Raw genomic sequence first — 12,500 nt, forward strand, 5'->3', positions numbered from 1 at the left:
TATATATATGTGCGTATGTATATTTATTGTATATACAGATAGATATATACTGTATACACACAAACACACACACACACACACACACACACACACACATATATATATATATATATATATATATATATATATATATATATATATATACTATATATATATAAATATATATATATACATACATATATATATATATATATATATATATATATATATATATATATATATATATATACACAAAAATATATACATTACTGGGGGGTTTTTTAGGAAATACAGCCCATCCGTCACTGCCATATTCATCCTATAAGTTGCACATCTTAAAAACTATATTGTGGATGAAACCCCGGTGCAGATAAACTTCCTCATCTTCACTCACTTTATCCATCTATAAAAAAGGCTCATCAGCAGTGCGTCGAACCCTCCAATTCATACTGGGCTGTTCGGATACCAAGGACCAAGCTCTTCAAAATGGCTTTTATCCCATTAATGCTGTCTATTCTCTCCACATCTACAAACCATCTTGGAATATTTAGATTCATATTTCAACCTCTTCAAAATGACTTTTATCCCATTAATGCTGTCTATTCTCTCCACATCTACAAACCATCTTGGAATATTTAGATTCATATTTCAACCTCTTCAAAATGACTTTTATCCCATTAATGCCGTCTATTCTCTCCACATCTACAAACCATCTTGGAATATTTAGATTCATATTTCCACCTATTTAACCTTCTTACCACTTTTGGGTATCTCCATACTTCTCACTCAATAATTTGTTTTACGTAACATATACTATACAAACAGATCAGCAGCATCCGTCATTTTTATTTTATTAACATTTAACATTCACACTTAGCTACCATAATGGAAAGTTGGTTCAAGAATCTCATTTTACATGTTTAACATAGCTTTTACGGCTAATTCAATTCTCCCGCTAATCTTTATCTTACAAACTGATAACTCCTGGCTAGTAAAATGGCAACATGTTCGCCTAGCATTTGCGTGGCAGCGGATCGATCCCCGCCCAAGACCCTGTGTTTGAGCTGTTTACTGGGGAGGCCACTGCTGTGGTTGGGCACCACAGTGGGGGGTTGGGCTTGCCCGGCTGACGTTCTGGTGAGCACCTATTCTGATGGAACTGGAACTGAAACCAGACACCTTTAACCTTTAACTGTCCTGCTTACCCTATTCCATGAACCACCTGTTCTCTCAATCTACCATCGTTTGCTGCTTTTATCCATAAGTATGAATCAACTACTTTAATCTTGCAGCCACCTTTCTATTATTCATTACTCAAATTTCAAATTTCATTTTAATCATTTTTTTTTTTTCAAATACGCTCAAAGTTTTCATTTATCAGGGACTATTATCTTAAGCCTTGTCCACACGATCGAGCATGCCCGACGGGCAAACAGTGATACCAGACCACAATAGTTAGAAAAGAATGAGGGTTAATGACGTCACAAGCGGGAAAACCACAGACAGGGATCTGGTATCTTACAATGTTGCCAGATCCCTGCCTTTGGTTTTCCCACTTCTGACGTCATCAACCCTCATTTTCACTAACTATTGTGGCCTGGTATCACTGTTTGCCCGTTGGGCATGCTCGATCGTGTGGACAGGGCTTTACCCTACTGCCATACCGGATTTGATATGGAAAATACAACTATTTTACGCCTGATTGATATAGAGAGGTTTTGCTATGGGGAATATTTTCAAGCCTTACTATCAGAGAGAGGGTTTGATTAAGGGAACATTTCTTTTATAAGCCTTACTGACTATAGAGAGGTTAGGTATGGGGAATATTAGTATATTTCAAGCCTAACTGACAGGTTTTGATATAGGAATACTATTTTTAAAGCCTTATTGATATAGAGAATATTACTTTTTTAAGCCTATATTGACATAAAGAGGCTTTCAAATATTAGCGTAATTTAAGCTTAATTGACAAAGGTTTTGAATCAGTAGAACTTCAAAAGTTCAAAGTTGCAGCAAATGCTTTTATGCTGAACAGGTTGACATAATTCTTTTTATAGTTTATATATGACATATCTGTTTTGACGTTGTTACTTTTTTTAGAATGATTTATTGTTAATTTGTTCTCATCGTTTATTTATTTTCCTTGTTTCCTTTCCTCATTGGGCTATTTTTTCCCTATTGGAGCCCTTGGGTTTATAACATCTAGCTTTTCTAACTAGGGTTGTAGCTTGGCTAGTAGTAATAATAATAATAATAATAATAATAATAATAATAATAATAATATAGAAATCACCCTTATTTCAAGCCTTAATGACATAGCAAATTCAATTTATAGAATATCAAATTTCTTAAACCTTACTGATATAGAGAAATTTTTTTATGTGGGGAATATTAATGCTTTATGCCTTAGTAACATATTAATGTTTTTATACGAAGAATATTATCTTTCTTTCAGCCTTATTAACTCAAAGAGGTTTTGCTTTAAGGAAAATTAGCTTTTATTAAGATCTAATGACGGAGATATATTGATATAGAAAATATAATCCTAAGCCTTATAAGTATAGACACCATTTGCTTTAGGGGCTATAAACTGCTTTCATGTTTTGGTTTTTAATCAAATTATTTCTGAAGGACATTTAAATAGTACATTAAAAAAACAATAATTTGACATTTTAAACGTAATATTACATATGACTGATATTCGCTTTTTCAAATGTACGAAAATATGTGAATATTATCATTATTATTATTACTAGCCAAGCTACAACCCTAGTTGAAAAAGCAAGATGCTATAAGCCCAAGGGCTCCAATAGGGAAAAATAGCCCAGTGAGGAAAGGAAATAAATAAATGATGAGAATAAATTAACAATATATCATTCTAAAAACAGTAACAGCGTCAAAACAGATATGTCCTATATAAACTATTAACAACGTCAAAAACAGATATGTCATATATAAACTATAAAAAGACTCATGTCAGCCTGGTCAACATAAAAACATTTGCTCCAACTTTGAACTTTTGAAGTTCTACTGATTCAACTACCCGATTAGGAAGATAATTCCACAACTTGATAACAGCTGGAATAAAACTTCTAGAATACTGTGTAGTATTGAGCCTCATGATGGAGAAGGCCTGACTATTAGAATTAACTGCCTGCCTAGTATTACGAACAGGATAGAATTGTCCAGGGAGATCTGAATGTAAAGGATGGTCAGAGTTATGAAAAAATCTTATGCAACATGCACAATGAACTAATTGAACGACGGTACCAAAGATTAATATCTAGATCAGGAATAAGAAATTTAATAGCATACGAAATAATATGCGTATTGTACCGCACGTGCTTCATACATGCTCATACACTGTAATGCAATTGCATTTTTTATCTATCGCTCTCCCCCACCCCTGATAATAAAACAACCTGCTTAAGCTTGCCATCGCATGTTTCAGAATATTTGATTTTTTGTGACATTCTTGCTCTCAACTGCTTGTATATAAGCTCGTTATCTGTTGAATAACTTCACTTGCATTCACCTCGCCTCTACGTTAAAGGTTAAAGGTGTCTGGTTTCAGTTCCAGCTTCATCAGAATAGATGCTCACCAGAACGTCAGTATGAGAAGCCCAAATCACTACCGTGATGCCCAACCACATCAGTGGTCTCCTCATTAAACAGCTTAAATTCACGTTCTTAGGCTGGGATCGATCTGCCGCCATGCGAATGCTAGGCAAAAACACGTTACCGCTGTACTATCCAAAAGGTTAGCACCTAACACCGACGTCGCACATTATGTATGTGTTTTCCTGTATGAGGTTTTGTTATTACCATCTAAAGATATCGATTTCATGTCATGCCATGTATGGGCTACCTTGCTATATTACCCTAGCCCCACATACCATTCCATCCTATATTCATTATTTTGAAAGAAGAGAGAAAGGGGAGCTTTCCCCCCCCCAAAAAAAAAAAAAAAAATTAAGGAAAACCTTTCCTACTAATAAAAAAAAAATAAATAAATAGAATAAATAAATAAATAAAAAATAAATAAAAGGAAACCATTGCTCCTAATTTTTGAAGAAAATGACCTCATGCCTTTCACAGGATGCAGCGCATTTAGTATTAAAATCTTTTAATGCGTGCGGTCTGTGGGAAGTAAAGTCTTTATGAAATATGCACGAGGAAGAAGAAAAAAAAAGCGAAGACTTCCCTAGTCTTTAATGGAATCGGAGACGATTAAACTGGCACTAATGCCTCTTCACTTAGGAGAGAGACAAAACTCCTCTGGCTTATAAAGGGCACATTTTCCAATACTATTCTAGTTTCAGAGTCATTCTGGCTGGAGCAGAGGGGAATGTATTATATATACTAGGGAAATATTATGCTTACATTTGCATAATATAAATATTTATTTACGCATATTTGCTTCAGAAATGCGATGGAAGCGAAGCGAGTTTCTAATTGGAAATATGTTCCTCTTAAAAGAATAAAATTTAAAATTTCGTTGTTACGTGCATTTTCTCAGATATTTTTTGTTCACTGACATTGTATTTATAGTGAATTATTCATAAATGCAAATGGATTCATGAGGGGGACAGGGATTGTGGATGCTCTATAGCACAACTTGAGAGAACCGACCAGAGAATGCTGAAAAGGATAATGGGAATATTACTGCATGAAAGATTGGAAAATTATGTAATAAATGGCAGGCATAATAAAAATTACGATTACAGAGGTGATAAGAATAACACGAATGAGATGGTGTGGACATGTAGTGAGGATGGATGGTGTCGAGGGAGTGAGGAGATCTTGGGAGGACTCTGTTGGGGGAGAAGATCGAATAATGGCAGGCATGGTAAAAATTACGATTACAGAGGTGATAAGAGTAACACGAATGAGATGGTGTGGACACGTAGTGAGGATGGATGGTGGGGAGAAGAGTGAGGAAGTCTTGGGAGGACCCTGTTGGGGAGAAGATCGAAGAATGGCAGGCATAGTGAAAATTACGATTTCAGAGGTGATAAGAGTAACACGAATGAGATGGTGTGGACACGTGGTGAGGATGGATGGTGGGGAGGGAGTGAGGAGGTCTTGGGAGAACCCTGTTAGGTATGAAGATCGAAAGAGAAGCAGAAAATTAGATGGCAAGATAATGTGAAGGATGATATGGACAGAGAAGAGATTTGGTGGTAAAGGATACCTTTGATAGAAGGCATTGGAGAGGTCACATCAAGCAACCAACCCTTTAACGTAGGGATAACGTTAGCAGAGAAGATTCATCGATGCATATTTACAAACCTAAAAAATACCAAACTCGCTCGGGTTACAGTCTTACGAACGCATACAATTTAGATATTCCGCACCCAAGAAATATATCTTTAATAGAAAATATGACTTTATCAGAAGGGATTTTATCGGAATGGCAACGTTTAAAGATTTTTGGAATTCCATTCCCATTCCTGTCTTCCCTGGCTCTTATTATGTTTTATCTTAACTCGGTAGCGCAATGGAACTTTCGTTCTCCGAAGTGGTCTTATTGCAAAGACAGAATGTTCTCAAAAGACTCCCTAATCCTGGAATAATTTAAAGTATTTTATTCTGCATCGGATTTAACAAAAAGAATCTAATATATATTGTAGCTCGACTCAAGTCTAGCAACAAATGATTGAGCCAGGCCTACTATTAGAGGTGGTGAGACGACCCCATCCAGCCAGTCTTTAAACTAAAGACGCATAATAATCGTATAGATATGGCAACGCTGATAAACAATGGTGCCACATTTACAACCCCATCACCCAACCACTCTATAACACAGTACTGCATATGCGGGTAGATATGGCACTACCGCTCGAAAGAAAGAAAATGCCACATCTACCAGAATATTACGCTTTAAAACAGAAGTTCTAAAAAAATGAAATAAGAAGATGAAGCAATAACCATAGTCTCTATCAAATGTCACTCTACCGTAGTTCCTTCCAAACTCTATCTCCGATATTTTAGAAGTTACCAAAGGCCAAAATATAGAGAATAAGAAGTCAAAATGATGTATGAAGATAAAACTCCAAATTGTATGAAACCCGAGCAGGTCTGTCTATCCCAACTCAGCTCTAGCATGATGGAACAAGACACCCGTGATGAAGAAAGACGTCTTTCCCTCCATAATGTTGATGAAATTTCAAGACTCCAAATGAGATATGTCGAGGGAAGTCTTGAGCACCTGTGCCGGAATGACTTTTCCCAAGGTGATACACAGCGAAACACCTCTCTCTCTCTCTCTCTCTCTCTCTCTCTCTCTCTCTCTCTCTCTCTCTCTCTCTCTCTCTCTCTCTCAAATACTTATCATCTTACTTATAAGGAGAGTGTAATCTAAGGTGTAAAGATAACTCAAAATGTGATTCTCTCTCTCTCTCTCTCTCTCTCTCTCTCTCTCTCTCTCTCTCTCTCTCTCTCTCTCTCTCTCTCTCTCTCTCTCTCTCTAACACACACACAAATACTTATCATCTTACTTATAAGGAGAGTGTAATATAAGGTGTAAAGTTAACTTAAAATGTGACTCTCTCTCTCTCTCTCTCTCTCTCCTCTCTCTCTCTCTCTCTCTCTCTCTCTCTCTCTCTCTCTCTCTCTCTCTCACACACACACACAAACTTATCATCTTACTTATAAGGAGAGTGTAATCTTAGATGTAAAGTTAACACAAAATGTGTTCTTATGAGAAAAGTTTAAGGAGGAGAGATGCATATTACCATAAAAAAAACAAAACATAAAGTAAGGAATATGCTAAGATTCCCAAATATAAAAGAGGGCCAAGAAGTGGTAAGAAATGTGAAAATTAGAACGGATACGAAAAATTCTAGTGCTCACCAAAGTCTTAGGTAAATGCATTTCAAAATAATTAGAATTTAAAAACGAAGTATATTTTTCTCATGGAATGTAATTAATGTAATTATATTTTGATTTTGATTTGTCCAATACATGCGATGATGCGTTTCGCCTCATGGCCTCTTGAATATTAGACTGCCAAACTTATTCAAGCTTAATGCAATGATGCGTTTCGCCTCATGGCCTCTTGAATAATAGACTGCCAAACTTATTCAAGCTTAATGCAATGATGCGTTTCGCCTCATGGCGTCTTAAATAATAGATTGCCAAACTTATTCAAGCTAAATTCTAAATCAAAACTTAGCACAATTACAAGAGCAATAATATAATAACACATCATGGAGCTATAAATAGAGTTTCTTTGCTATCACTTACACATTTGAACCTACCAATGACAATTCTATCCTGTTTGTAATACTAGGCAGGCAGTTAATTCTAATAGCCAGGCCTTCTCCATCATGTGGCTCAATACTACACAGTATTCTAGAAGTTTTATTCCAGCTGTTACCTAGTTGTGGAATGATCTTCCTAATCGGGTAGTTGAATCAGTAGAACTTCAAAAGTTCAAAGTTGGAGTAAATGTTTTTTTGTTGACCAGGCTGACACGAGTCTTTTTATTGTTTACATATGACATATCTGTTTTTGATGTTGTTACTGTTTTTAGCGTGATATATTGTTAATTTATTCTCATCATTTATTTATTTCCTTATTTCCTTTCCTCAATGGGCTATTTTTCCCTGTTGGAGCCCTTGGACTTATAGCATCTTGCTTTTCCAACTAGGGTTGTAACTTGGCTAGTAATAATAATAATAATAATAACTACAATAATAAAACGACTGATATAAATCATTATCTAATTACTTACTAGGTTCTTTAGTAGGAACTAAAGCTAGAAGATTATTATGGTTACTAGATATACTATATTTCTACGCCAAATAGGTAGCTCTATCTCCCAGACAATTACTGTACACTCTCTCTCTCTCTCTCTCTCTCTCTCTCTCTCTCTCTCTCTCTCTCTCTCTCTCTCTCTCTCTCTCTCTCTCTCTGTGGAACCATTATCTCATTTAATCCATAGTAGTAGTAGTAGTAGTAATAACACCTGACTCCTTATTTCCTTTCCTCACTGGGCTATTTTTCCTTATTGGAGCCCTTGGGCTTATAGCATCTTGCTTTTCCAACTAGGGTTGTAGCTTGGCTAGTAATAATAATAATAATAATAATAATAATAGTAATAGTAGCAGTAGTAGTAGTAGTAGTAGTAGTAGTAGTAGTAGTAGTAGTAGTAGTATCATCATTATATATGCTAATATTATTATTATTATTATTATTATTACTAACCAAGCTTTCGTAACATCGAATTTTGTTACTTAACAAAAAGGGATAGAGAACGCAGATAAAAGATATTAAACGAATAAATAACGATATCAATCACCAAAAAAGAAAGAAAAATTAGATTTAGCCATACTCTTAAAAGAATTCTTTTTTTTCGGGCGAGAAAGCCATCAAAGTAATTCCTTCTGTAACCAATCATGAGAGAGAGAGAGAGAGAGAGAGAGAGAGAGAGAGAGAGAGAGAGAGAGAGAGAGAGAGAGAGAGAGAACTTGAAAGGAATTCATATCTTACGTTCTTTTCAATGTTATTTTATTGTCAAGACCAAGAGGATAATGCATTAAGTCTGGATTAAAGAGAAGGGTTAAGTGCAGTCTTAATGACCTGAGTTTTTGAAAAAACATAATGAAGAAAAAAAGATATTTCAAAAAGAATTTCAATGTTTAGTGGAATTTCCATTTTATATTCATATTAGTCTCATAGTCTCAAGCCCGGATTTAAGTCTGGCTTCATACGAGCGGTTTAATGTCACACGGTTTTCCTCCGCGCGGATTATAAATCAATGAAGCGCTTAACAGGATGCCCGCTCGGTAGAATTTCCGAGCGGCAGTTATTTACTAGCCGTGTGCACATCTATCTCGCGCGGTTATAGTGTAACGCTTATAGAATCTTAGAAATCAATGAAGCGCTTAACAGGATGCCCGCTCGGTAGAATTTCCGAGCGGCAGTTATTCATTAGCCGTGCGCACTTCTATCTCGCGGGGTTATATCGTAGCGCTTATAGAACCTACAAAGTCGCTCGATGAAAATCCGCTCGTGTGAAGACATGCCTCCTAACGAGCGAAAACTTTCCCGCGCGGAAAAAAATCCTCTAGTGTTAAGCGAGTCTAATTGGAAGGGCTAATCATAACAATAAAAACCTTGCCTTGTTAAATGAATGTTAAATATTTAAGCTGATTTCCAAATGAACTTAACTGCAGGAGACAATTATTAGCTGAACATGATAAGAATAAATTCTCGACAAGGGAAATTGAAACTTTCTGATCAGTGACGAGAGAATTTAAACAAGAGTGCGTCCGATCGGTGCTTGGATGGGTGACCATAAACAATGGTCATACAATCTCTGGAAATTCCAAATTCAAATAAAGAACGAAATCTTAAAAAAAAAAAAAAAAAAAAAAAAAAAAAAAAAAAAAAAAAAAAAAAAAAAATCATAATTATTTTCACTACACTAGCTAGTCCATCGGGTTCACTGCAACCCCCCCCCCTCTCTCTCTCTCTCTCTCTCTCTCTCTCTCTCTCTCTCTCTCTCTCTCTCTCTCTCTCTCTCTCTCTCTCTCTCCGTATCCATCTATCTTTCCATCTGTATTTATGGCCTTATTATCATTATTAGTATCATCCTCTTTATAATAATGATAATAATAATAAAAGAATAATAATAAAAAAATAACAGCTTTTGTGACTTATTTTTTAATCCATCACAAATGATTTTCTCTCGAAATAAATAAGATATAACCTTCATGAAAAGTGATGAATAATCACAAGGTCATTACGCATCTTTGCAGTCAAAATATATATTTTCTTACATTACTTATGTATGCATTCAAACATGTTGAATACCCATGCATCACAGACAGACATATACATTTATTTATTGTCGTATCTATGTAATATGTGTATGATATATACTGTATATGTATATATATTTCTATATTCATAGTAATCTAATTTAATTCCTTAAGTTAATTATTCTAAAGTTACGCTTCCCTTCCCTTTTATCTAAGCTTCAATGATACAGTAATATATAACATCACCTACTACGCTAAAGAAAACTGTAGTCCATCTCTTTTAGCGATGCATATTTGCACCAACTCGCAGCGGTGCCCTTTTAGCTCGGAAAAGTTTCCAGATCGCTGATTGGTTGGACAAGATAATTCTAACCAATCAGCGATCAGGAGACTTTTCCGAGCTAAAAGGGAAAAGTTTCCAGATCGCTGATTGGTTGGACAAGATAATTCTAACCAATCAGCGATCAGGAAACTTTTCCGAGCTAAAAGGGAAAAGTTTCCAGATCGCTGATTGGTTGGACAAGATAATTCTAACCAATCAGCGATCAGGAGACTTTTCCGAGCTAAAAGGGAAAAGTTTCCAGATCGCTGATTGGTTGGACAAGATAATTCTAACCAATCAGCGATCAGGAGACTTTTCCGAGCTAAAAGGGCACCGCCACGAGTCGGTGCAAATATGCATCACTAAAAAAATGGACTAAAATTACTTTATTTACATGAAAGAAAATCAAATGTTACCTTCAAAGGTTTAAAGGCCGCTCATGAATGGCCGAGACAAGAGAGAGACTGACCATATTACATATGATCAGCGCCCAAGCCCCCTCTCCACCCAAGCAACGACCAAGGAGGGCCAGGAAACAAGAAAATAAAATAAAAATAGCCCAGTGAGGAAAGGAAACAAGAAATTAGAATAAAAATAGCCCAGTGAGGAAAGGAAACAAGAAATTAAACAAAAAATAGCCCAGTGAGGGAAGGAAACAAGAAATTAAACAAAAAATAGCCCAGTTAGGAAAAGAAACAAGAAAATAAACAAAAAATAGCCCAGCGAAGAAAGGAAACAAGAAAATAAAAATAAAATAGCCCAATGAGGAAAGGAAACAATAAAATAAACAAAAAATAGCCCAGTGATGATTGGAAACAAGAAAATAAACAAAAAATAGCCCAGCGAGGAAAGGAAACAAGAAAATAAAAAAATTACAAGGGAAGAAATAACAATCAAAATAAAATATTGTAAGATCATTAACAATATTAAATGATGCATTTGCGTCTTGCGACACCTTATAAGTCCTTCCTCCACTTGGGGTCAGAGGACGAATATTGTTGACGACATTTCGGAAAAAATTCGACCTCCAATATTTTTACCTTCGTTATTTTGCACTTCATCTGATTAATGGAGAAAGGAGCGTTTGAAATATATGTTATTGATTCTTTTCATTAAGGAAAATTTACCGATTTAGTTCGTATTATATGTGAGAATGTCAATAAATTCGCTTATGTAATGTGATATCATTACTATTATTATTATTATTATTATTATTATTATTATTATTATTATTATTATTATTATTATTATTATTATCATCATGATTATGATTACTATTATTATTATTATTATTATTATTATTATTATTATTATTATTATTAATATTAGTATTATTATTATCATTACGTTATACGCGTTATTATTATAACTATTTTCATTGTTAATAATGACTATATCCGCTTAAAGATACTATTATCATTAGTCGACATTCGCATACGATGATATTATCAATATTATTATTATCATTGTTATATGCGTTATTAATATAGCTATTTTCATTGTTAATATTATTTTCTGCTTAAATATATTGTTGTTATAGTTGTTGCTGTTATTATTATTATTATTATTATTATTATTATTATTATTATTAATAGCCAAACAGATCAGAAGACAGAAAACCCTTCTTAATAACTTCCTATGAACTTCATTTAGACTGCTACAGTATATACTTAAAAGAATACGCGGACAATATTTTCTCTTGCCTGGGGGTACACTCGGGCACACTATTCTATCTAATTTCTCATCCTCTTGTTTTGATAAAGTTTACATAGTTTATACAGGGAATACTTATTTAAATGGTACTATTCTTAAAAGGTTTTATTTTTTCTTGTTTCCATTCCTCATTGGGCTATTTTTTCTGTTGGGGCCCTAGGCTTATAGCATCTTGCTTTTCCAACTGGGGTTGTAGCTAAGCAAGTAATAATAATAATAATAATAATAATAATAATAATAATAATAATAATAATAATAATTGTGAAATTAAAAAGTTATAAGGCAAAGGCTTATACAGTCACGTGTAGAAATTCATAATCGAAGTAAAAGATACGCATCTATTTTTCTTATGATATTCTGTATTCATAGGCTGCATATACATACGACTAACTATAGTCAATTCTTTTTAGTGAGGCAGATTTGCACAGACTCGCAAGGGTGCCCTTTTAGTTCGGAAAAGTTTCCTGATCGCTGATTGGTTGGGCAAGATAATTCTAACCAATCAGATAGCAGGAAACTTTTCCGAGCTAAAAGGGCACCGCTGCGAGTCAGTGCAAATGCGCCTCATTAAAAAGAATTGAGTATAGCTATATTCTTTTTAAAACCGAAACATTTCCAAACTCAAAAATACAAGATTCTCACCTATACACAGTTTTTTTTATTATTATTATTAATGTACTAGTGTATGAAACCCGTCAAAAATGACCGCAAAATAT

The sequence above is a fragment of the Palaemon carinicauda genome, chromosome 15 (assembly GCF_036898095.1).
Source record: "Palaemon carinicauda isolate YSFRI2023 chromosome 15, ASM3689809v2, whole genome shotgun sequence".
In the NCBI taxonomy this organism is placed as follows: Eukaryota; Metazoa; Arthropoda; class Malacostraca; order Decapoda; family Palaemonidae; genus Palaemon; species Palaemon carinicauda.